The sequence below is a fragment of the Corvus cornix genome, chromosome 5 (assembly GCF_000738735.6).
Source record: "Corvus cornix cornix isolate S_Up_H32 chromosome 5, ASM73873v5, whole genome shotgun sequence".
Lineage (NCBI taxonomy): Eukaryota > Metazoa > Chordata > Aves > Passeriformes > Corvidae > Corvus > Corvus cornix.
In genome coordinates, this window is record NC_046335.1 from 27900636 (window position 1) to 27925790 (window position 25155).

General features: G+C 35.2%; 1 long non-coding RNA gene across 1 annotated transcript; it reads left to right on the plus strand.

Annotated features, from left to right (window-relative positions):
• Window positions 1-8995: 8995 nt before the first annotated feature.
• On the plus strand, window positions 8996-24587 carry LOC104684482. The gene is made up of 3 exons (XR_750967.2): window positions 8996-9114; window positions 21755-21882; window positions 22262-24587. It is a non-coding gene; the product is annotated as an uncharacterized LOC104684482 (long non-coding RNA).
• Window positions 24588-25155: the final 568 nt, after the last annotated feature.

A 25155-nucleotide genomic window follows, 5' to 3' on the forward strand; every position in this document is an offset into this window, starting at 1 on the left:
AATCATGATGAGAAAAAAACATCCAATTTTCATGAGGAAGGAAGCAGAGATTTCTGAGAGAGAGCAAGAGAGTAAGGCAATGTGGGCTCGGTCTAGGCAGAAACATCCAAAGAGCGGAAGTAGGGTGGGTAGTGAGGAATAGTCTGCAGAAATGATAGCATCTCCAGGGACAAATTCTCACTAAAAATCTGTCATTAAATCAGTTACTTTTGTAACTAAAATTCATTGAATTGTTTCCTATCTCCATGCTAGGTGTGCAGGTACTGTAAGGAGATGAAATTAGGATGGGAAGCCTATAGGAGATCTGCAGAGATAAAGTGGATTAGATAAATACTCAAGTTGCATTTAGAGAACTGCTATTAGTACCATCTGGCTATGAAAATATTGGTTGCTATCGTGCAATTGCACTGGAACACAGGTATCTTTTTTGCTAGCTTCCTGTAAGTGGTCTGCTATGGAAAGTCGCTTTCGATGCACATGAACAATAATGAAAAGGAGGAAAGGGACTGGTGGAAAGCAGGTTCATATTTTTTAATGGAAAAGTTATCCACTCAGCAACAAAGGTGGTGAAGTTCCCAGTTTGAAAGTACTTTACAATCAGAGGCCTCATCAAGAGAGTCATTTTCAAAAAAGCACCACACTCCCTCATTGCAAATGAATAAAAAGCTGAGAAAACAAGCAGAGAATAAAGCTACTCTCAGCCTGGGGTTGGCTCCGTAGTGCGGCCTAAATCAATCCCCATCCTTTTTTATGCAGAGTGCACTTACATGCTGATGTGATGGCACAGATTTGTACAAGAGGTCCCAGGTTTGGTAACTTAAAAGAGGCTTAAACAGTTCTTAAAATACTTTAAAGGAGAAGGCATGTTGTCTGCAGTAAATACAAATGTATACTGCAATTATAAACCAGCATTTCTTCCCATTAGAAATTAAATTTTATCTCTTTTTCATGTTGTATTGATTTTAAAGAAATTGTATTCTCTTATAGAATCTCCAGATCATTACTCATTTTTATCTTTACAGAATAAAACACTGTAAAAATAAATGGTGTCTTACCAATGTGAGCTATGCAGCAGATTGTGCAATCTTCATTTTCCAGGACTTTGTACCCTTAGTACACACTGTCAATAATCCAGTACTATGATTACATTAAATTAAAATAATATAAAAATATTTTGTGTGAAACTAGAAAGTTTTGGTTCCTTTCATTTGCCTACTCTCGCCTGAGTCTTTTAGGCCTTCCAGCACTTCACCAAAACACTTTTTTTTAAATGACAGTTTAGTGTCTCTTATATTTAAATGTGTCCAAAATTATGCTTGAAGAAAAATACAAAATATTGCGAAGACTGTAACAAATGGAAAAAGTGTCATCACAACTATATGAGTCTATTTTAATTTGCATTTCTGCACATCATTTTAAAAGAAAGTTATCTTTTCAAAATACAAAATAGATGGCCAATGCCCTAACTAACCATGAAGTGGGTACTACACTGGTGAATACCCTGAATTATCAACCTGCATCTCCTCTAATGGGACCTGACAGGTAAGCTTATAGGAATGAAAAGCAGTTCTAGTAGGTGGTATGTGAAACTGAGCTTATCATGTCACATCAATATCCTGAGATTTTCCATCTAAACAGGATGTGGAAAACTGGCTTATCAATTAACAGATAGGAAATCTATTAAAATATTTTAAAGGATCCTAAAAGATCCATCTTTTAAAATATCCATCTTTTAAATGTGGCAGTATAGTACCATAACATGACACTCCTACATCATGATTTTGATGATGTATAAAACAGATAATGACAAACATCAGCTGCACTGCATGTGTTCCTCATGATGTTCATAAACCTTAGTTTAGGAATGCACATATTCAAGAACTGGCAGAAAATGTGTAAACTAGCAGAGATTAATGTACCACAAAATAGAACAAACTTTGTTTTCTGCTCATGTACTTCTGCTACTAGAACTAAAAGATGCATGTATTTTTTTAAATAGTCTGCTTTCTGTTTGGAACTTACAGCAGATCCCCTTACCTAGATCAGAAAATATATTCATATTCTAAGAGCGAATTTGGTGAATCTAATTTGTGGCTACTAGTTACCAGATAAAGCATTAGTATCATTTTTATGTTCACCATTACCTAGAAAAACAAACAAAACCCCACAAAAAACCCTTTACCATAAAATCTACCATTTATTTACCATCTATCTACTTGCTTTTGGCAAAGACCAAATCACCAAATTTAAATGCCATATTTGGAACTCTTTAAGAACTTCATGTTCACAGATGTCATTATGAGGACTGTAAATTTCAATCCTAATTTGTACCTCTATGAATCTATCTGTCTACTCTATTGAAACACAGTAATTTAGGAAAGAATGAAGAACAGGCAGTGAAGATCTGTTGCTTGAACGTCATTACCTGTCGCTGCTTGCTTCCCTCACATGGCCCATTTTGAAGATCATGCTGCCTTTTTATACTTGCTGGATATCCATTCCTTAGACCTCATTTGCTTGGGTGGTTCAAGCTGTCAAGTGCTCAGAGTGTGTGGCAGCAATTTTGCAAATTCCCTGAAGCGTTTAGCCCCTATTTTATCTTTTATACAGATGACTATTCCTGCTTACCTACAAAAGCTTTCTATTCAAGAATAGATTTTTTTTTTCAGTCACACTATTTAAAATCCAACTATCTCAACTGACTCTAACTTAAGATAATGTAATTAGCAGAATCTGATTATTTACATAATTTTGAATGTGTTGTAATACAGAATATTTATGGTAGCAAAAATAATATATTTGTGCCAACAAAGCAATATTTTATGCTTTTACATTCAAAATTTTAAACTTTAAAAAATATGATCTATGTATGGGCATAAAAGGATATCTATTGGAAATTTTCTTATAGAAAGTATTGCTGAAATTCCACAACCCATTTCTAAAACTTTTTCAGAAAAATGGTCTATTAAAAAAGGGTCAAATATTTCTAAGATAATACTATGCTAATGCCTGGCCTGGGTGATACTGCAGGACACACAAATGAATTATCGGTGTGTGACTGGAATTTCACCTTCCTCTGAAATGTCAGATATAGATTATTGAGGGGTAATATTTATAGGACAGTGACTCAATTTCAATTCTTGAATGACTGAATTTTGGTAGAACGGTTCTGAGTTTGAATTGTCAAGATTAACAAGACACCATTGCTTTACGAGAACAAGTTGTATGTCCATCTCTGGAAGATACCTATTCCCAGTCAATGCCTCATATGACCTATTTGTGATACACTCCTTGTGAAACACCTGTCAAGATTCTCTAAAATCTTGACATGCCTACAGAATACTGAGATTTACAGCTCATGCTCTCATTCTTCACTGACTCTCAAATTATCCCTTTCTGTTTTGTCTCACTGTATCTCTAGGGGCCAAAATATTTCTGATATGTTACAATGGCTAACATATTTAACCAGAAGCTAGAGAATATAGGTTCTGGGCTCCTATATTTAAACCTGCATCTGGTGACAAGGCAGTCTTAGGAGGGACATAATTTAGTCCTTACTTCTTCAGGTTAGGGCACTGAGCTGCAAAGAATTCAGAGATAAAGTAAATAAAGGGACAAATTAATTCTCAGACCTGTGATGAATATTTCCTACTAGAATAGTCTGGGTTGGAGTAATCCGGTCCTAACCTGAAAAGGTTGAATATTTTTTCAGGCACAGATATGGTCCTTTTTCATCATTATTGTATTGGGTTTTGAGAACATTGTTCTAGCCTCCTACTATATAAGAATTTTGCAGGAGGATTGGTAACCATAGATTTGGGATAAATCCAAACTTTACTCTGTTCCCCATATAAAAGAACAAAGTTCACCACTGGGTGAGAAATCATAATGGATTTCTCCAACTCATCAATTTGTATTGGTTTCTGTGAGCTTATATGAGTCTGAGCATGTATTCAGGGAAAAACATGTTTCCTCTAATTTCAGTACGAAATCTTTTACTCTGTCTTGTGTCTCCAAAGAACAGTTATCTTTTAAGAGAGTCTTAATAAATGAGTGGTGCAACATTTACAAAGTACCATTTGTGCATTCTGCAGCAATCCTCACACTGTCTGTTAAATGAAATTGGCCTTCACTTCTGTTTCTGAATGTGATGAATGGCATCATTCAATAATATATGTTTGTCGAGTTGCAATCTTGTGCAGTGTTAAGTGAGGTTCAGCCTGCATATAAAGTATATTCTCTAATAAAAAAATAAAAAAAATCAAGACAGGAAATGACAGGGAAAAACTTTGATGCCACTATATATGCTATCAAAATTACAGAGATTACATTAGTCACTGGGAATGTTTCACATAGAGTTTGCTGTGCACAAACTGGTGGGGCAAATTGTACCTTGGGACTTAAATTTTTAAAAAATATCCTTACACATGCAAAATTCTTTTTTTATTCATGAAAATAGACATTTCAAGGTCGAAAGGCAAATATTATGCACTTATATGGGCTAAATAAAAAAATTCAGGACACGTGCACAAATGCCTGCTTCTGGATGAGGAACCTGTTCTCTTCACGTATTCAGAAGAGATGTGAAATTGTGCTTTCTAATGTAACAGCAATTTTTGTAGGGTTTTTCTTCCCTAAAAAAGGAAAACTGACAGGCCATATACCACCCAGCAATTCCATGTTGAATCTAATTTTTCAAAAATATTTAAATAAGGTTGTGGTCTTCCTTAGTAATGAGAATCCAACAATATTAATCACAAGTGTTTAAAGCACATTCATCGTAAAGCACAAAAAATTTAAAAAGACAATTAATGGCATATTGAGTGGATCAAGTTTTATTTGTTCTAAGCCTACTCTCTCAGGAGCATTTTCTATTAACATTGCTTTCTACAAGTGATAGAAGTTTTAACCTTGGTGTAGCAGATAAGCCATTGATCTGTCAGCAGACTTTTCCCTACCTCCCACAGTATGGCGCTTCAAAAGTTTGTTTGGAAATGAAACCAAATTCTATGTTTCCTCTACAGATGGTTGACCTCTTTCAGTTAGTGGCTGCATTACTCATTTAAACAATTATACAGGTCAGAATGGTGTAATCTAAATTATTTAGTCTCTGAGTGTTTTTCAGACACCACTGACAGTCCGAGAGGATCCAGCTGCTGGTTGTACCTGGATTTGAACTCCACAAGATAACAGAGCTTTGGTTCAGAGTTTTAGTCACCATACATTGTTTCATCTTCGAAAACACATACCACAGGCAAACTACTCCTAAGGGACTGCAACCACACAAGTATCAAAACATGCCAATATCAAGACTAACATTTCCCAGACCAAATGTTCAAAACAGTTTCTACTTTATCTGAAAAAAATACCTGGATGCTCCTCCAGCATGCAAACCTTAAAAATACCTTTTCTTGTTTGTCCCCCACAGGGAGCAATTCAAGTCTACCAAACAGTCTAGCAAAATATTATGATAACCTTTTCTATCCTAATTTGTACTGGAGGCTGTGTGTGTGCTAGGATCAACATTAATTACTGTATAACATTTCAGCTGTGTAGTTCATAGAAATGTCAGGGAGTTAGCTAAAGGGGATGTAGGGTCCTGATATCAGCGGGGGGTAAGTGGCCTCAACCATTGTGCTGCATGTGGATGATGGGAATTTACAAAAATAGAATCCATAACTGAGGTGTTAAAGCTAACTAACCCCAATAAAAAGTTCTTTTTCACCAAGAAAACCATCACATAAAGTGTTCGCAAGCAATTACTTGCATTTTCTAATAAAATCTAAGTTAATAAAGTCTGGAATCCAACAGTTAGCAAAACAGACTGTAATAATGATTCTACATAATAATTGATCTACTTTGTTAAAGTTAATATATCAGTTTGAATTAATGCATTTTAAATTCAGATTCCTTTTGCAGCTTGAATCCAAACTAATTACAGGTTTTAAATTGTCACTAGTAGGAGCTCAGCCAAGGCATATTTCCTCTCTTCTTTAGTTGCACCCTGAGAATTCATGAATCAATTTTTTTCTGGGTCATGACTTCGCCCCGCCAGGAGCAGAGAAAACCCTTCAGTGTGAAGAAAATTTAATGGCAGAGATCCCAGTACAGGCAGAATCTGCACGCAAATGGCTAGGAAGTAAATGGCAGGGGAACTTTCCAATGTATGAGAAAGAAACCTTAAAATCATTTGTAGTAATCCAAACGGCAGTGAATTAAATAAATAGTTTTAAGCACAGCAGTATCCATGTCCGTCTTGGCAATTTCGGATTGTTGGATGATTTAAGAGAGGGCTGCTTTTGCAAGCCTTTTTTTTAAACAGTAGAGGTCACCTTAGTACAAGTCTCTTCTAAAAAAACAGCCCACAACAACAATAAAAAACCCTTTTCTACCCTGATAAATTATGCACTTAGAAGTACTCACAACTTCCTTCCAATGTTTTATATAAACTTAAAAAAAAAAGGTTATATTGTCAGTTTAATTTCATTATATTTAGCTATAGGGATTATTCAATATGAAAAGAGGAATTTTTTCTAAGCACATTTACAGTTTTAATCAGTGATCTACACATACAATTCATTCAAATATCTGAAAATTGGTTTGTGTTTTAAGCTTTACAATTACATAAAGATCTGTCAGGACTACATATTTTTTTGTCTTTTATATTTACCATTGGGAAAAATGTGACAAAGCAATTTGTTTCTTGGGAGGAGATACTCAGACATAAATTGCATCTATCAAAATTCACTCATCTTCATTAAAAAAAATAAAAGCATTCAGAAGCCTGACAAATCAACAAAAGATTTGGTAAATTAGCATAAAATATATCCAGCTTAATACAAATTGACAAAGCTCTTTCTACAGTATTTGTTTTCATGGCATGGCTACCTTTTATCAGCATTGTACCTAACATCACCTTGGAAACTGCTTTGTGGAAAAGCTTTACCAGACACTGAGAATGAAAGCAGAAAATTATTTGTTAACTACTTAGAAGATTCTATACATAGTGAAGGAATTTTTATAATAATTTAAGAGCAATCAGAAGTAAATGCTTTGCAAAAGAAAATCTGGCTGTTTAAAGACATTAAAGGAATTCTGAAAAATGGCACACAATACCTTGCTGTACACACAAATATATTCCTAAATATTAAAGTAGTATTTTGTTTACACTGCCAGCATTACCAGATTTAAGTGGTGTAAAGTAACTGTTTTGGCAATCTTCTCTACCAGATAAGGTTATTTAAAGAATACACATTAAAAATCCTACTTAATATCTCAAGATTATTATCTTTATACATTAACACTTCAGAAATGAAATGTCTGGGACATTCTTAAATGCTATTTTACTTCTAAATCACTCTATTAGATTTCCTGCTTGAGTGATTTGTGAAGAAAACATTACATATATATTTTTTTCTGATTACCAAACCGCATTAGACACAAAAGTCTACTTGAAACTAGTTTACAGTTTAAAAACAGGTCTAATAACAGGTGAATGCTGAAAAATATGCAAACAAAATGGCAGACATGAATGACTTCATTTAAGGCATAATTGCGTCTCATCAACCCAAGAAATCATGCAGAAACAGTCCCTGTTTCAGCCAGCCAGGGAGAGACTGGAGAAATCACTCAGGCATGGATTCTAAATGGAAGGTCCACTCCTGGGTCTCAGCCAGGGAACTGCTCCACACACAGATCCAAGCCTAGGGACAATAGTCCTTAGAATCACAGTTCATCATAACAGATAATTATACAGCAAGTAAAACAATAAGGTATTTTGGCCTTTCAATAGATAGACTAATTGTGGACTAGGGAGTTCTGCCTGGGAGGCATAAAACACACCCCTCTGTGAGTCATTTTATTGTGGTGAGGAGTGGCATGAATTTTGTGGAAAGGGATTTTAGGAACTGGTGAGTTCCATATGTTGTTTTTTGCTGTATGTCTCAGGCACATAGCCAGAGTTTCCACGCACACAGCTAGAAGCTTTTTTTTAAAAAAATTTCTTCCCACTTGCCCATTTAAATGTTTTAAGGAACATTATATTTTTTTCCCCCAGCAAAGTCAGTAACCGCAATTATTTTCCTCTTTTAAGCATAATAACATTTCAACTTGGATAAGGTGGAAAGAACTATATTGGTCTTTTCAAAGGGAAAATATGTTAAGATTACATATTTTATATATGGTTTTCATATCAATGAATTCATAACACTGGGTTAAAATATTCCCTGAAACTATTGTGTACCATTTGTTTTCTGGATTGTTTGTAGAGACAAAAAAACGAAGAAGGAAATACATGTAGTTCAAGACAGAGCAGCTTTTGAATCTTTTTAAATGTGTCATTCTGTTTTATGCTCAGCCAGTTCTTTTTCTTCTCCTTAAAAAGATGACAAGCAAGCAAACTCTTTTCTAGCAAATAAAAGTGTTAGTTCTTGGATGCCATGCAAAGGGTGCAAATGCATAAGAAGGCTGACCTCCTGCACTAGGAAACAAGTACTCTATCTCTGCAATTTGTGCAGCCCCACTGCCAGCCAATTAACTCGAAGTTGAGTTTTGACTCAAACTCATGACCCTTCAATCCCCACAGTCATGTGTTACATCTGGTATCATTGAATTAGTCCTTCCATTTTGGCTTGCTTTTTTTTTTTAAACCGTCCACTTTCTTTCTGCCAATTTTTTTTCTAACCACTAATGATGATTCAAGAAGCTTTCTACAGTATCTGCATATTTGTTTGTTTTTGAGTAGAGCTCCCTTGGAAAAAATCTGGCATACATTTTTCTTTTCTAAGAATACCATTCAATTCTGCATTTCATGATACCCTTTTTTCCTGTTCTGTACTATAATGGTGACCATTACATCATGTACCCTGAGGGCTGTGCTTAAAAAGAGAAAGGATGGTGAAATTAGCAAAAATAAAAGGAACTCCCTGACTTGAATTCACAAACTGTGCTTGTTTTTGTTAAACAGAACAAAATCTGCGGTGACGGTAGCAAGTTCAATAACGTGTAGCGCATACGTTTTTCTCTCAGCTAGAAAGCACCTTCCTTAAGAAACGCTTTTAAAATATTCAATGTAAACTACTGAAGATACTCATATTAAGTAGTACTCCCCAAGCTGTGAGTACATTTCTTGTTTTATTTTTAGTGCTTTTTAATGGAATACAGTTTATTATCTGGAACCTGTTTGCCTCCCAATTATTTGTAAAATTGTTTTAAAAATTCTGATGAAATGAAAAGCAGCAGTTGATTTATTCACTTTTTCAGAAGTCATACCTGAAGAATTAGAGAGTTGAAAGTACATTTAGACATTTTTATTCAGTATAGCTTTTCTAAGAATTTCTCCTATGCTAGCAAAGTACAGTGGTAGCTGCGGTCGGCAAATACAGATAATTCCAATGGTGAACGTTAATCAGGCTCTAAGGGCTTAAAACATTCTTTTTTTTCTCATCATGTCTGCACTGGATTTTCTCATTCAGCTATTATATGTGCACTGCTTCATCCTTATGTCAGTATACCTCCATGTAAGTCTTCTGCTTGCCTTTTGGAACTACTTGAATGTATCATCTCTCATATATATATACGCACACGTGTGTACGTGTGTGTATGTATGTCTATGTATGTGTATCCAAAATAAATTGAAAAAAAATTATACTCTTGTCAACAGAAAAACTTCATTAGTGTAGTAAAAGCGGTCATATTTCAAATGCTTTTGTGCACATAAAATATTTTTGTGGTTACTGTATGCAAGTACGGTAACATCATTGTATCATACACAGCAAGTTTTATAACAATCAGTGAAAAATAAATGATGCATTATTATTGAATGATGTGATATTTAAATATAAAAGCAGTTGAGTGCCCTATCAGTTTCCTCTTAATATTTTGCTGGTACGAATGTTTTTCTGACTTCTAAATCACACATTTGCTAAAATGAGCTCTGCTAGATATCAGTTTGAACACAGGCACAATGTGTCTCAGTCAGATTCATAAAACAGATAGCTGAACTAGAGTTTGACTTTTGACATCAACAATCTGACTTCAATATTTCTCCACAAAAAGAGACTTCTGACTCTCATCGCTGTTTCAGTGTGATGGATAGCTTTTCAGCTGCTGACAGCAGTGAATGTAATAAATGTAATCATCCACACTGGGGGCTGAATATTTCTATTTTTTAAGTTTTCCGTCTTGTGCATTACGAATGACAAAGTAACACCTGCGGTATTACAGTCCCTCCTTTCCTACAAAACTGAAATACAAAAATATTATTATAAGTTGTCTATGTATTGGTGCTTCAGTGTTAAATAAGCTTTTAATTACCTACATTTGTTTTTTTTTTTTTCTCTAAGAAACATTTGCAGAAACAGAGCTTAATTTTAGCTCTGTTTGACTTCTCTGATCATCTGGGTTTTCATTGTCATTGCTTCATAATAATTTAATGTCATATATAATGACATAAAACCAGGGAAAACCACAGAAGCTGCCAATCTGAACTGATCTAAGTGTTCACGAGTATAAGCATAGAAAAGCCTGATTTGTTTGTGCCAACAACATTCAGCTTGGTCTGTAACTGGGCTAGTGTTCCTTTGCTATTTAATTTTCAAATAGTCTTTCAGTGTACAGTGTAGCTGCTTAATCAGAGTGTTTTATCTACCACAATTAACAAAATGAGTGAATGTATATATTGGCAATACATAAAAAAAGTATTAAATTTATGTTTACCATTTTGTCAGCTAAACATTTTACCATCCTGTTTTTTCCACTCGCTTCATCTATAAGCAACTATTATTATGTTTGCAACTGAAAGTGTATAGCTGAAACACACGCCTAATTCAAAATTAGTTCTAAACTTTCATTAAAAAGCTTTGCAGAGAAATATCTTTTGTTAATGAAAAACTTATTTGGAAGCATATAAAGCCACAGTTTGCATTTTCCCTAGTCTCTGACAGCAGTGACTTATCTTACTTTACATCTAATTAAAAGTTTATGGAGATGCAATGGATTTTTGTGCAAATTAGAATTAATTAGAGTTATTAAGAAGCCATGAAAAGAAGGATTTGAGAAATAGTGAGAAATATTATTTAAACCCTAATGGAATTCAGCGAAACCCACAGGTCTATTACAGGTCCCTGATTTGCCAGGATCACTGCAGGGAATCTAACATTAATAAGCACACTGGTAATTAAATCATTTGTTACTTTGTCTGTAATGTTGTAATGTTTCACTGATACTCTGTCAGAGCTCTTTGTGCAGATCAGAGCTAATCAAAGGTAATCAATTTTCAGCATTTGAAAAATCTGTAAATGATTATACATTCATCAGATCATTTAGTGGAGTGCAAGGAAAGTGCAATGCAATTAATCTTCCTGCATGAGGAGGAATTACCACCACAGAATTCAACAGTTATAATTAATTTCATTGTCTTGCTGTGAATTTTGATTGCTTTTCTTTGGACTGTATAGTACAAATGATGATTCATTGCAAAGTATTTGCAAAGCAAACACACCAGTGTGCTATGCAAATTAAAGTAGCTGTATAACAGATAGGTTTCAAACTTCCTATTTACTCAGGGTTGTTGAGTACTAATTTGCCAAATAATTGCTTGTTAACTTTATACACTCTTCCTCTGAATATTGAGATTGGTAACCAATATAAATAGAAAGCACATGCTGTTTGATATATCATGGTAAGTGTTCAAAATACTAGTTAGCACTAAACTTGCACTCAACTAGAAAAAACATAATTTACAACATATTTTTCTAAAACTAGTCATTCTGCCTTCTCTAATATTTTATTTCCCTTTATTTCACTGTGAAGGTCACTGAAAGACAAAGAAGGAATTTTATGGCTTTACCAGAAACAGCCATATAAGCCCAAAGCAGAACGTTTTTTAACCATTATTACTTTAATACTAATTTTCCTTCATTCACATTACTAAATATTAAGTACCTTTTTCAGGATGTTATCAAATTATAGTAAGCAGCGTGGACATTTCTAGAAAATTGGTCTATGCGCCAAATACCAGTGTCAAAACCAAATGTTGAGCTCAGGGTTCTCATACCAAACCAGAGCCTACTTGAAGGAACTGGAGTGCTGAGCAGACACATATGCTGCTGTAGATTCAGCTATAGGTCTGGAATTTTAGACTTTTGTACAGAACTAGATGCTACAATGATTTGCACGATTTGCTCATTGCTAGGAAAATACTAACAGAGAGATGTTCAGATTTGAGAAATGCCAAAATTTCATTCTAAAAGTGCCAATTAATTTCAAAAAGTGTTGAATTAAGCTTTGCAGACAGAAATATGGGAGTAAGGATTTAGGGAGTGTGATAAGAATGTGTAACTGCAAGCTATATATTTAATATTAAGTAATCTCAATTTTATTTTAAAAGCTGTAATACATAACGAGTATTGGGAAATACCAGCAGATATCTGGTTAGTCATTACTGGCAGCATTATATGTTAGGTGCTGCTTAATTTATAATCAGCTGGAAGTTTTTCACTTAAAAAGGTAAACCACTACAATACTGCATTAATTTGCTCAGTACAAATGAGGTTTGGTAATAGTAATGTATGGTACATGTACGTATGTCTATGTATGCATATATGGTTATGCAGCATATACACAATATATATTCTTCAAAAGCCAATTCTTCCATTGCTGTCTTTATGACAGCATCACATGATTTATTTAAATTTAAACACATGATATTAGAAAAAAGAAAGACATTTCAAAGAGAACATGAAGACAGAATGAGAGTCTCCTTTCAATAATAGTAAAATTTAAACACTGTACAGCTAATTAGTGTAAGATACTAACAGAAGACAGAATGAGAGATGTTCAGGTTTGAGAAGTGCCGAAATGTGGAGCTGTAAATACTGATTGTCTAAGTGCTTCTGAGAGCCCTGGAAAATTCTTAGAGTGAATGTACACAGAAGTTTGAGGCATTCAAACTCATCTCTTCTTTTCAACCTACTTGGCCATGACTGAGTCAATAGGCTGAGTCTGACTCAGTGTTTGCAGTCCCCAGCTGAAATCACAGACATATAAATCTAGATATGAAGTAAATACCATTTTCAGAATTTAATGCTGAACAGGAAAAGGTTCTCATACTTATAATCTGTTCTGATAGCTCTCCATAACTCATAAAGGTTTTTTAACAATTGCATCTTTTCTTGTATCAATGAAAACTAAAATAAAGACAAATATTGAAATTTAGAGAACAGTGCATTGCACATATGCAAGGAGTCCATGCTGTTATTGTTTTCAGAAATGTATATTTTTTATGCCATCAAAAGTTTCATCATCTAAAAATCATTGATGTGCACGTCTCAAAAAGAAAAACTCTTGATGGATATTTGGTTTATAGTGGATTTATATCTTTTGGTGAATATTCCAAAGACTTCAAAATTGTACTGGGAATCTTAAAAAAATAACCCTTTTCATGTTACAATGAAAGTATTTTCTGGCATTTGAACTGGTTTGGACCATCCTCCCAAAAGCATTCAACATAGACTTGTTCATGACAACGGCAGGAAGAAACTACTGAGAACAAAATATTTATGTGCTTATCAACAAGAATTTTCATTTGTATCTGAACAGAGGCTGAGAGGATAAGATGAAAGGCACATTTTTCAACATGTTGAGGTTTTTTTATCCTACAGGCACAAAATTTTCCATATTTTACTAAGGATGAATCGAGGACAATCAGCATGATATTATTCATTCTGAACTGGAGGTCCATGGATCATGTATTTCTTTATTCCCATTGATTCCAGGCCATGATCTTCCTATAAGGAAGGGCCTGAAAGAAGTGAAAAGGATGATTTCCTTAGGTAAAAAGAGAAAAAAGTAATATAAAATGTAATGTACCCCAAATCCACACACGCATATTCTACATTCTTGTATATAGGTACAGATGCTCTCCTCCTCATCGTCTCATAAGAGACATACTGCTTCTTCATTAAATTCTTCATTTTCTCTGACTGTATAGAAGACTTCAAATAGTTCATCCACACACAATGAAAAGAATTGTTAATTTAATATGGCTTTAAGAACATCCCCAAAATGTACACTGACCTCTCATTGGCCCTATTCAGTTTACTTTTCTTTGTCATCTTAACCTCTGTAAACATCATGGAAACGTGTAGACATGTCCTCATTCTATGCTCCAAGCAGTTTAGCTTATCTGAATTGCACTATGTTCACTTTTTGTAAGTAAAGTATCCCATATTTAAGTTCATTTTTTTAAATTATTTTGATTTTCTTTTACTTCTTTCAATGATCTTTTATTGTCTAAACTCTAGATTTCTGCCGAGTTTGTGAACTGCACTTGTCAGAGTATTGCCCACAACTCAGGGTTCCTTTGTTGAAGCTGTAGAAATAAAATGAATAGTATAAAAGCTTGATGGCATCTGTGGATAGGAAACTCATTAAAAGCCTCAGCCTTCTGTTTTATTTCTAACCACATTGCCCTGTGGGATTTCAAGGTCTTGCAGGATGAAACCAGCAGGACTCATTACTTCTAAAACAATGTTTAGAGTTCTATTGGTGGTGGAATGTTCTGCCAGTCAGGTAAAAAACCTAGGCCTTTATCCTTCCTGGGACAATACCAGGCAGCTCAGAAACTGCTTGGAAAAAGTCATGCCTTTGAATGCAACTGCAGGTGTTGCTCCTCAAAGACTGTTGGTACCCTCCTATGCACCCTTCAAAGGAATAATAGAAAATTCACTTTGGGATTCAAATGGAGTCTAAGAAAATTTGAAATAATAGGAACAAACTTTTGAGACTTCCTACATTTTTCCCACGAACCTATGGACCATGACTAATACCCTGAGGGCAAAAAAACATCCTTTTTCCCTCTTACACAGGCATAGAATTCATGGTGTCAGATAAATAAGCTTCATGACCTCACCTTGTTTAAGGCTACCATTCAATTACTAGCAAAGACTAGTCACCACAGTGAGAAAAGAGTGTGGCATTCTGATTGCTCACATTAATTAGAAATAGTGCAAAATTTATATCATAGAAGTATAGTGCAAAATTTATATCATAGAAGTATAGTACAAAATTATATAAACTCTCTTCACAAGACAAAAACATTTAGCCAGAAGTAACTAGTATTAGTTTGAACAAATTGATGGCTCCCATTTTCTGTGTGATTAGAGACAATTATGAGAACAATTTTAATATATGATAGAAACAATTAAGGACCTTGCAAGTGTGGAAGTGATTTAGCGTCCTAAAGTAGTTTCACAGCTGTGTCAAGTAGAATTCCTTTCAGAGATTTGCCAAATAATTTATACATCATATCAGAAAATTTCAATCATTTTGTAAAAATGCCTAATGCAGTAATAATTAATAAATTTTGTATGCTGGCAAATATACTTATTCATTAAAAAGTGTAACTCTTGACTGCAAGACACTTGAAACACTATTTTAAAATCCAAGCAAATTATGAATTATCTAAAATGCAAAGAATTACACATGCAAAACTTAACTGATAGATGATATCTTATGAACTTTAAAATCTGGGCAAACAGGTTTTAAAGAAAAATTTTTACAGATTATCAAGTCACCTAAAGATCACATTCACACAATTCATAAAGCAACAAGATAGGGCGGTGCTTGGAAGGGCAGAAGAGAGCTGAACAGAATATCTTTCTTGTGTCAAAGAATTAGATTCCTTCAAGAATAAGAGTAATGTCAAATAGCTACACTACCAATGCGGAAACTGTAGAGATTTTCTTTTTGAACAAGTTTCCCAGCAATAGACTTATTAACACACAATTTAATGAATAAATGGCAGTATTAAACATATTATATCTGAAGAATTAAAAAGAAATATACTCTTATTTTTCCTCATCAACATCCAAGAGGACTTTGCCAAGAAAAAAAAAAACAGTTGCAAAGCATTTTCTCTTTTTGTTTTTCTTTTATTTTTCCGAGTCTATGTCAACTCCAGGAATTCTCCTATAGTATCTCACTGTTTTGAATTTCTAAGGCATTCTTTTTCTACAAAAAACTTCAGTAAAAAGTCAATCTGTAAACTGAGAACTTGTTTCCTTATGATTTAGAGTTGCATACTCTTAATACAAATGTGTCTAAATTTGTCATATCCTGTGAAGTTTATTTACTTAGAATATGAAATTCTTTCTTTTGCCTATATTTACATGAGAAATAGGAAACCGTAGCATTATTTCTGGTGGTAAATGAGGGGACTGAAGACTATTGGATGAAAACAAATGATGGCCCTCAAAAGAAGATACAGTTGGGAGCTTTGTGTAATTGTTTCTGCATTACTGCTCCCACAGGACCAGCTGAAGAGATTACCAACCCCAGCCAACCCCCAACTGTTTGTTGCCATCCTCTTGCCAGAGAACAGTGGCTTGCCAGATCCACTGGTTAAATTACTTGTGTGATCACTCCCTAATTTATTTCAAAGTGACTTGGTTAGCAAAGCAGGCAAGCAGAAACGATCTGTTATTTCAGTGGTTTATGCTGGCTCATTTTAATTTTAATAGCCTAGAAAGCAATCTCAACAGCAGCTCAGCCAGGAAAACTAAGGATGGCAGCTACTGAAAGCAGTCTGGGGTTGGTAAACTTCAGCAACTGAAAGAGAAAAGATGCTCACAACATGCAGATTTAAACCAAGGTCCAGCAAAAAATTTAGGCACTTCTGCACTTAAAGCACCTGGATCACCCTACTGCTGTAAATGGGGCTATTAATAAACTACTACTTATGATGATTATGTTATTTTTGGAAAAAGTGTGTCAGATGATGACATTTATTCCATGTAATTTTATATATGAAAATTAAGCATCTTGTTTGCATAAATCTTCTAAGCTTTTCCTGTAGTCAATGGAAGAACCACCTCCAGAAGGGTAATTCCCCAGCTATCTGAGAAAGGAGGTGTCAGCTGCCTTCTGAAGATGTTCATCACAGAGGATGCCACCCCTTAGGTTGGAATATGCAGTTGTCTCCTAGGCTGCTAAAGTTAGGCAACCTGAATTGTATCCTATCTGTACCTCACCAAGTGGGCCTGACAACCACAGCAATGTTATTTCTGGAAAAAACATTCTTAAATGGGACAATCACCTTTACCAATACCATCACACCCTTACCATCCATTTTGGAAAAAATTTTATAAAGTGTGCAGTGTTTATTTAGTAGTGGAAATCAGTATTTCATAATATCATATATATATATATATATATATATATATATATATGTTACTGCCATCACTGATTACTTTAACTTCCTTTATGTCAGTAGTTTCCCTGGCTTCAAATAAACTTTTAGATTGTAATTAGCTTTTCTAATAATGTACACTGTAATGCAAAACCCATAAATTTCTTGGGATTACCTGCATAGACGTATGTAAATTAGCTACATATATTTCTTTATATATAGTGTCACATGAAAATAGGCAATTTTTAGATGTATAGGAATGGTAAATGCCTAGAGTATAGTAAAACAAATTTTACAATCTCAGTTTGAAATATACTGTCCATGTTTACTTAAAAATAGCTTGCCAACAAGGATTCTGACTTTCTATGGCCTTTAGTAGTCTTCATTCACACTCAGCATACAAAAGTTAAAAGATTCTTTATCATCTCAGAAATTCCTTTCACAATTTTAAATCAACCTAAACTTATATAATACAATTCTCCTAAGTGCTTAAGTCATTTGCAGCTCAAATCCAGTAAGTTTAAAACCTCTTCTTTGCCAGTTAGTTGTAAAGTACTGAGGTGAAGGTAAATTGAAATCTTTTCAACAATTAATGGAAAATGTTATAACAGCAGATTAAAGCTGAACAAGGATGAGTTCATTAAATCATCCCTCTTTTGGGAATGCTCATTTGATTTCACAAAATGACAGAATCACAGAATGAGTTGGAAGGGACCACAGTGGGTCATCTGGTCCAAAATTCCTGCTCAAAAAGGGACATCCTAGAGCACATGGCACAGAATTGCATCCAGATGGATCTCAGATATCTCCAGTGTGGGAGACTCCACAGCCTCTCTGGGAAATCTCTTCCAATGCTCAGCCACTTGCACAAGAAAGAAGTTCTTCCTCGCATTCACGTGGAACTTCCTGTGCATCAGTTTCTGCCTGTTGCCTCTTGTCCTATTGCTGGGCACCACCAAGAAGAGCCTGGATCCATTCTCTTGGCACCCTCCCTTCATATACTGATAGATATTTATGAGGTCCCCTCTCAGTCATCTCTTCTCGAGGCTGAACAGGCCCAGCTACCTCAGCCTCCTCTCATAAGAGGGATGTTCCAGTATTTTAATTATCTTTGTAGCCCCCACTGGACCCACCCCAGGAGCTCCATGTCTCTCTTGTAATGAATACCCCAGAACTAGACACAGCACTCCAGATATTGCCTCAATAGGGCTGAATAGAGGGGCTGAACCACCTCTTTTTACCAGCTGGCAATGCTCTTCCCAGTGCACCCCAGGATTTGCTGCCCCACCAGGGCACACTGCTGGCTCATGGACAGCTTGTTGTTCACCAGGACTCCCAGGTCCTTCTCCTCAGAGCTGATTTCTAGCATGTCAGCCACCAGCCAATACTGGTGCGTGGGGTTATTCCTCCCCAGGTGCAGGACCCTGCACTTGCCTTTGCTGAATTTCAGAAGGATCTTCTCTCTCCATCTGTCCAATCTGTTGAGGTCCTTCTGCAGGGCTGCACAGCCCTCTGGGGTATCAGCCACTCCTCCCAGCTTGGTGTCACCTGTGAACTTGCTTAGGAGGGATCTGCAACTTCATCCAAGGCATTGATGAATAAGGTAAACAATACTGAGCTGAGTACTGAACACTGATTTGACACTTTCTAAATGATTTCCTTCACATCCTCCAGATAAGGGGTAAGAGCTGTGCAGAGGGAGATAACTTTTCTGACAGTGGTTATTTACTCACTAGTAGAACTATCATATCCATTCACTAGTGGTACTATTGTATCTTGTGTTTAAGGCAGAATGACACTTCATTGTTCCATCATAAACATTACCAGACTGAAGCAGGGAGTTGATAAGTGATCACAAGAGTAAAGACACAAGGCTGAAGTGCCTTAGAGTCTAATTACCAAACTGTACAAATGTGTACAGTCAGAACAAAAGGATGATCCTTTGTTCTGTGAATGTATTTTAAACCAAAATTGGAAGCAGATAAATGTACATGCCAAAAATGAAAACAACAACAAAGTAGTGTGATTGGTGTGGTTCTTACACTTACAACTCGGAATTATTTTTCCTTCTTGACAGGCTTAAACAAGATTTGAAATTGCATTTTACAATAGCATTTTTCCTCATTCATCTAATAAATAGTTTTAATGTATCAATACATGGTGTAGGATATAATTCTAAAACCTTTCTTGTGCTTTAGGAACCTGGAATCTGTGGAAGCTGCCATATGGGGGAAAACCATTAGTGAGGAACAGAGTTATATTAAAAATTCACAAAATACAGAGTGTTTTAGAACATGAAACATAGATGGAGTTCAGTTACTGAAAATATATATCTCTGTGGTGTAGTCTCATTCTAAATGGATGCTAAACCTTGCTCCAGGCTGCAAGTTTTCTGCAGTCAGCTGCAGATGTGATAGGACTTGCTTTTACATAATCGTTTTGTCTTATCTGTAAGCATCCCTCACTTGGACAACTTGAGAGGCATTAAGGGTGTGTGCAGATGAACGAGTTACCCTCTGAACTTATGTTTCTCATACTCTGCAAGAATTGCCTGCAACACACTTTTATGCTGCATTGTACCACTCAGAAAGAATACAAATATGGAGTAGATGACAGGAAAATAGTTTGTAACACCTTACATTGCTGATAAGATATTTTTCATCTTTCCATAGCTAAGGTTTCCTGCTATCTCCTTCTTAAGTCCAGTTACTCTTATTCTGTTGCGGTTTGTTAGTTGCAAAGTGAAAAGTAAACTTGTTTTCTTGCTTATAGTGAATAAAACACTTCCATCTAGTTGATCAACGGGACTTGGGGCTTTTATGCCTCTACAGTCCTGCAATACTTTGAAATAATCTTTCTCAATTAATAAATCCAATGCTGTGTATATTTATATATATAGATATCTAGAGAGAACTTTTTAATATACTGATTCAGTGTTATCCCTATACTGCGCAATTATGAAAAAGTTACTTCTTTGCTGAGTTACCCCTGCCCAGATAGTCAAATTAAAAATCACAGTTCTGTTAGAGATTACAGAGAACAAAAAGAGATCATGTTGGAAAGTATTAAATCATGCTGCTTAGTGGGTTGACACACACAATTAAACAATTCAGGTCATAAGTGCTCATGACTATGCTGTTGACAGTAAGCTACCACATGATAATTTATGGAATGTTTTCCATCATCTCCAACCAGCTATAAAAAATTACTTCCATCCTGATGGATGATGGCCTTGATTATCTCCTACCAAACTTATACCATGCAGTATGCCTATGTTTGAAATAAATTAATTTTATTAATATGTTAAGTTTCAGTACATGTCCCTTAATATCCTGAGATGGTCAGATCTGTCCTCTGGCCCTGCACTAGTTTCTTAGAAGGTGCTGCAGTCATTCACACCAACTCTATTTCACTTGTTTCCTAAGTTACTGCTACTTTCTCCTTATCGGAGTCACTGATTTGCTGTGTTTTCACTGACAAGGGCTGAACTGACTCAACTCCTTTAGCAGAGGTAACAGGTCATGTTTGATACCTCATAGGTAATGCTCTAAATTGGTTTGAGCAACAGTGAGGTGCAAAACTCCTAGAGAGCAAAGAAAATTTGGTTTCAAGTATTAACAAGCCTTTCTTTTTATTCAGGACTAAATCTACACACTTTTATTGTAGCTGCTACACTGTAGGAATAACTTTTTATTTTGTTATTCCTTGTTTACCCTGGAAGCAGGGGAAAGCATGATCTGGGGGAAAATAGTGATAAAAGTCAAATCTGTGCTAAATTAGTCTTCATGTATAGCAGCAAATATAGACTTGTCTGATCAGGAATTTTGGCATTTTAGAATGTCCTGAAAAGAAGTACATGCCTTTTTCAGACATTTTTTTGAAAGCAGAACTGAACTTTGAGTGTTTCTTCTTCTTGTCATATTTATTAATCATTAAAGTTTCTGACATGTTTTCTTATTATTGTTTCGTAGTAATGTCAGTGTTAAACCATAATATAGGTGTATACATCTGTTGTTTACTCTGAGATGACTAACTACCATATATAAAAATTCATATTAAAAATAAGTGATAACACACCAATGAAATAATGATTTTTAAAAGCCCTCTGCCTTTGAAATACATTAATATATTTAAATAAGAAAAGAGATCACAGTTCCGTATCCTACCACTGACACACAGAGAAATAAACAAAATTGAGTTGGAGAACAGACCTGCATAACATACGGCTCGAGGACTTCGTGCAGCCTGCAGAGCATCTTTTCTAGCATGCCAACTATTTAACAGCAATGTGTACTGTTAGAAAAAGCAGGGTGTGCTTCCTGGCTGGGCTTTTAACCAACCCCCCAAACTCAAAGCAGTGGATGGGATAAGTATCTCCTGGCCAGGCATGTGGGTAGGTGGGTGGGAGGACACTATTTATAGAAAGGGAAAGGCAAGAGACACTGGACAGTCATGGCAAAAAGGTAAACTCAGTGATAGCAAGGGAGGTTCTTCACTGTAGCACAGAATAGACCTTGTCTTAATATAAGATTCCAATTGTTCACATACATGGTTCTGTAATTTCAGCATTCCATCCATTCTTGCCTCCACAACGCAACGTCTGGATTGAGTCTAGCAAACTCTCGAGGTGAATGAATCTTTGTGTCCGCATGCTAAAATTTTAGAATATCAAGGAAGAAGATATTTGGTACCATGTAAGTGTTGTATGCCTAAGTTTAATATAAAATTTCAGGGCACATAAAATCCCCTGCACCCACAACTTGCTAATAATTTTTCTTGTCATCTATGGTTTTATTATTACTTATGACATTTTACTGAATTATTCATTATTTTATAGTTGTGGTATTCTAGAAAAAAATTTAAACCTTCTGGAATCATAGTAGTACTTCAAAAAGCAGATGAACTGTATGAGCAAGTATACTCTTCCCAAATGTGGCTATCTCAGGGTGCTGAGGAATTAGATTTCCATCTCAAAGGCAGTTATCTTGACATAACAGATTACTGCTGCCAAAAGAAAAAAAGCAGTATTTTCCTATACTCTCATACTTCTCTCCCTCTTTCTGCCACTTTTAGTGGTTGTGAGCAGTTAAATATCACGTCTCACAGAAATTGAGCCCGAGAACGTGAATATACCTCTGAAGGTGGCTCCTTGGGAGTGCTCCTGAAAGCATTCTCTGATGGAAATCTCAGACAGCAGCTTTCTCTCTCCATGGCCCTGAATGCCACATTTTCAGGAAGGACATAAAATTGGCTGGGTAAGTGAAAGAGAGCAATGCACCTCATGTATCCTTAGTGTAAGCAAATGACATATGCTTTCTTCCTTCCATCTCAGCATTTCTGTCTTCTATAAACATTTTCAATCATGTTGTCTGCTTCAGCTGTCATGAATAAATGCTTGTATTTGCACTTGACCATAAAAAGTTAATTGTGAATTACTCTACACACATGAAAATGGCAAATGCTTAAACTGGGAGGTTGGACCACATTAATTTCTCAGCCCTCCTTTTTCAACTGCACAGGCCAGGTGAAGACCCCAGTGAGGCCAGGAGGGACAAAACTTGCCACAAGAACATGAGCTTTCTGGTCTGCAGTGAGATATCAGGAAGCACGTTTATGTCTTGAACGTCTTGAGAAACACATCATAATGCCAAGTTACAGTATGATAATGATGAAAAAGTCTCCTCACTAATAAAAATAATTAGAATAATCCAATCTGTATTTAGATTAAGTCTGAGGTTGGTTATTATACCAACAAAATGAGCGATCCTTCAGGGAGAGATATGGCCAGAACACAACTGCTAAAATGAATCAAGAGACTTTAACTATAATTGTTATATGTTCTGCATATGACAGAAAAAAAAGAAATAAAAATCCAAATTAGCTATTTCCACTCTTCAGCATTGAAATAAAAAGCCTAGAGTGACAGAACTTGGTGTTTCTCTGCCAATGTGGTTTTACATAGGTTTTTTTTTGTTTGCTTTCTCACACTTGATTGTTCTCTTGGTAGTGTTTCACTAACTCACTGTTATCTTGACTGATAATGAAAGCGCCAGAAAATACAAACACTTTTCAATTCCATCTTTTTCAATTATGTGGCACTGTAATCCCAGCCTGAAGTGCTTTTTTTAAATAAAGTATTTCATATGAACAAAATATAATTAGAGATACATTCATATATCCTAAAATCTTCCTGTATAACATAGCACTGATATTCTATTTGCCTTTTAGGTTGCTTAAAAGTGTCTCTACAGTTACCTTGTAAAACTTCATACCATATGTGTTATTAGTCTAACACTGTTCTCTTATTTGAACTAAGACAAGTAGATACTGTCAGACACTAGACCGGTGAAAATAACTTCAGTGATTATGAGATGAGCATTTTTTATAAGCTCTTTTTCCAAGCAAAATTTGTGCTGATATATCTCTAAGAATTTAAAAATTATGCATCCTATTCAGAAAATACTATATAGTGTTCAAATGTGCACAAGAGAAGTTTGCCTTTTTATCTTATTTGCATATATCTCATAAGTATGCCTAGAAAATATTACTTATTAACATTCATCTTGTTACTTATGTAAAAAGGGTGCAGACTCCAAAAGGACATGTTTCTCCAGTATAACAGGATGTATTTGTTTACTTCTGCACAGTGTTTGCGCCACTGCAGTTAAACTTGCAGCCCACATTTTGAGGATATACCACTCAATTTGAAGTTATGATGTTGATTTTCTTATCCATGTTTTTCCCCTTGAAGCGAGATGAAAAATGTTCCAGCAAAAGCATAAGAAAGCTATTTTAAGATCTTTGAAGAAAAATTAATATGTTGCGATGATGATATTTCATCTTAATCTGGCATCGCCCAGACTTGTCTCTTTCAAGGAAGGGAGGACATCTGGAAATGAGTGAAAGCCACAATAAAATAAGATTTTTTTACTGAAACTGAAATATGATGGCATAGTTGTTTCTTGACAGTTATATATTCATTGAGTAGGAATAAGTGGTATGATAAAGGTGCATGATTTATTGTTATATGCAATTACATGAGCTGCACAATATTGAAAGTTTACAGAGAACTGAACTGATATTTTAGAAATAAAAATATGAAACACTCATTGATATTCATAGCCCAAAAGCAAGAAAAAAAAGCACCTCAAAGTAGCTAGGGAGAAATTCAGCAAACAGGGATAACACAGTAAATTAATATATTTTCTTTGGTGTGATTCTGTTTCTCATATATAATGCCTGGAATATATGAAGGGAAGAAACAATTTTTGTTTGATATTTGAGTTTCATAATCTCTGTCCCTCAATGCAAAACATGAGTCTGACCTCATTTCCACAAATTTGGGCAATGCAATTAGTATAAATAAATATATACATAAATATATATATTTATGTAAATATATATTTATTTATGTAAATACATACGTATTTATGTATTTATTATAAATATATAAAATCTCATGTGAAACACGTTGATAATTCTGGACACTAATATGCAGAAAAGGTAAATTCAAAGTGAAAAGGAGCAAGGAGGCACTAGTAGGATGAACAGATGATTGGTGAGCTGATCTTTTCTAAACAGTATTGAAAGACCTTGCTGGTTTGTCTAACCAAGCAAATTAAAAGTTAAAAAGTTAAAAAGAAAATAATTTTTATCTGTAGATTCTTCAGGTGTCAGGGGAAAGGATGAACTATTTAATTGATGTTGGCAAAAGAGAAATCAGATATAAATGAGCCCTAAGTAAATTCAGGCTAGAAATGAATAGTATTTCTAAACCTTACTGTGTTTGGTTTGCATGGCCAGGTTTTGGTAGCAGAGGGAGATACAAGGGTGGCTTCTGTGAGAAGCTGCCAGAAGCTTCCCTCGTGTCCTGCAGAGCCAATGCCAGGTGGCTCCAGGATGGACCTGCTGCCAGGAAAGGCCGGGCCAATTAGAAACGGTGGTAACACCTCTGTGATAACATATTT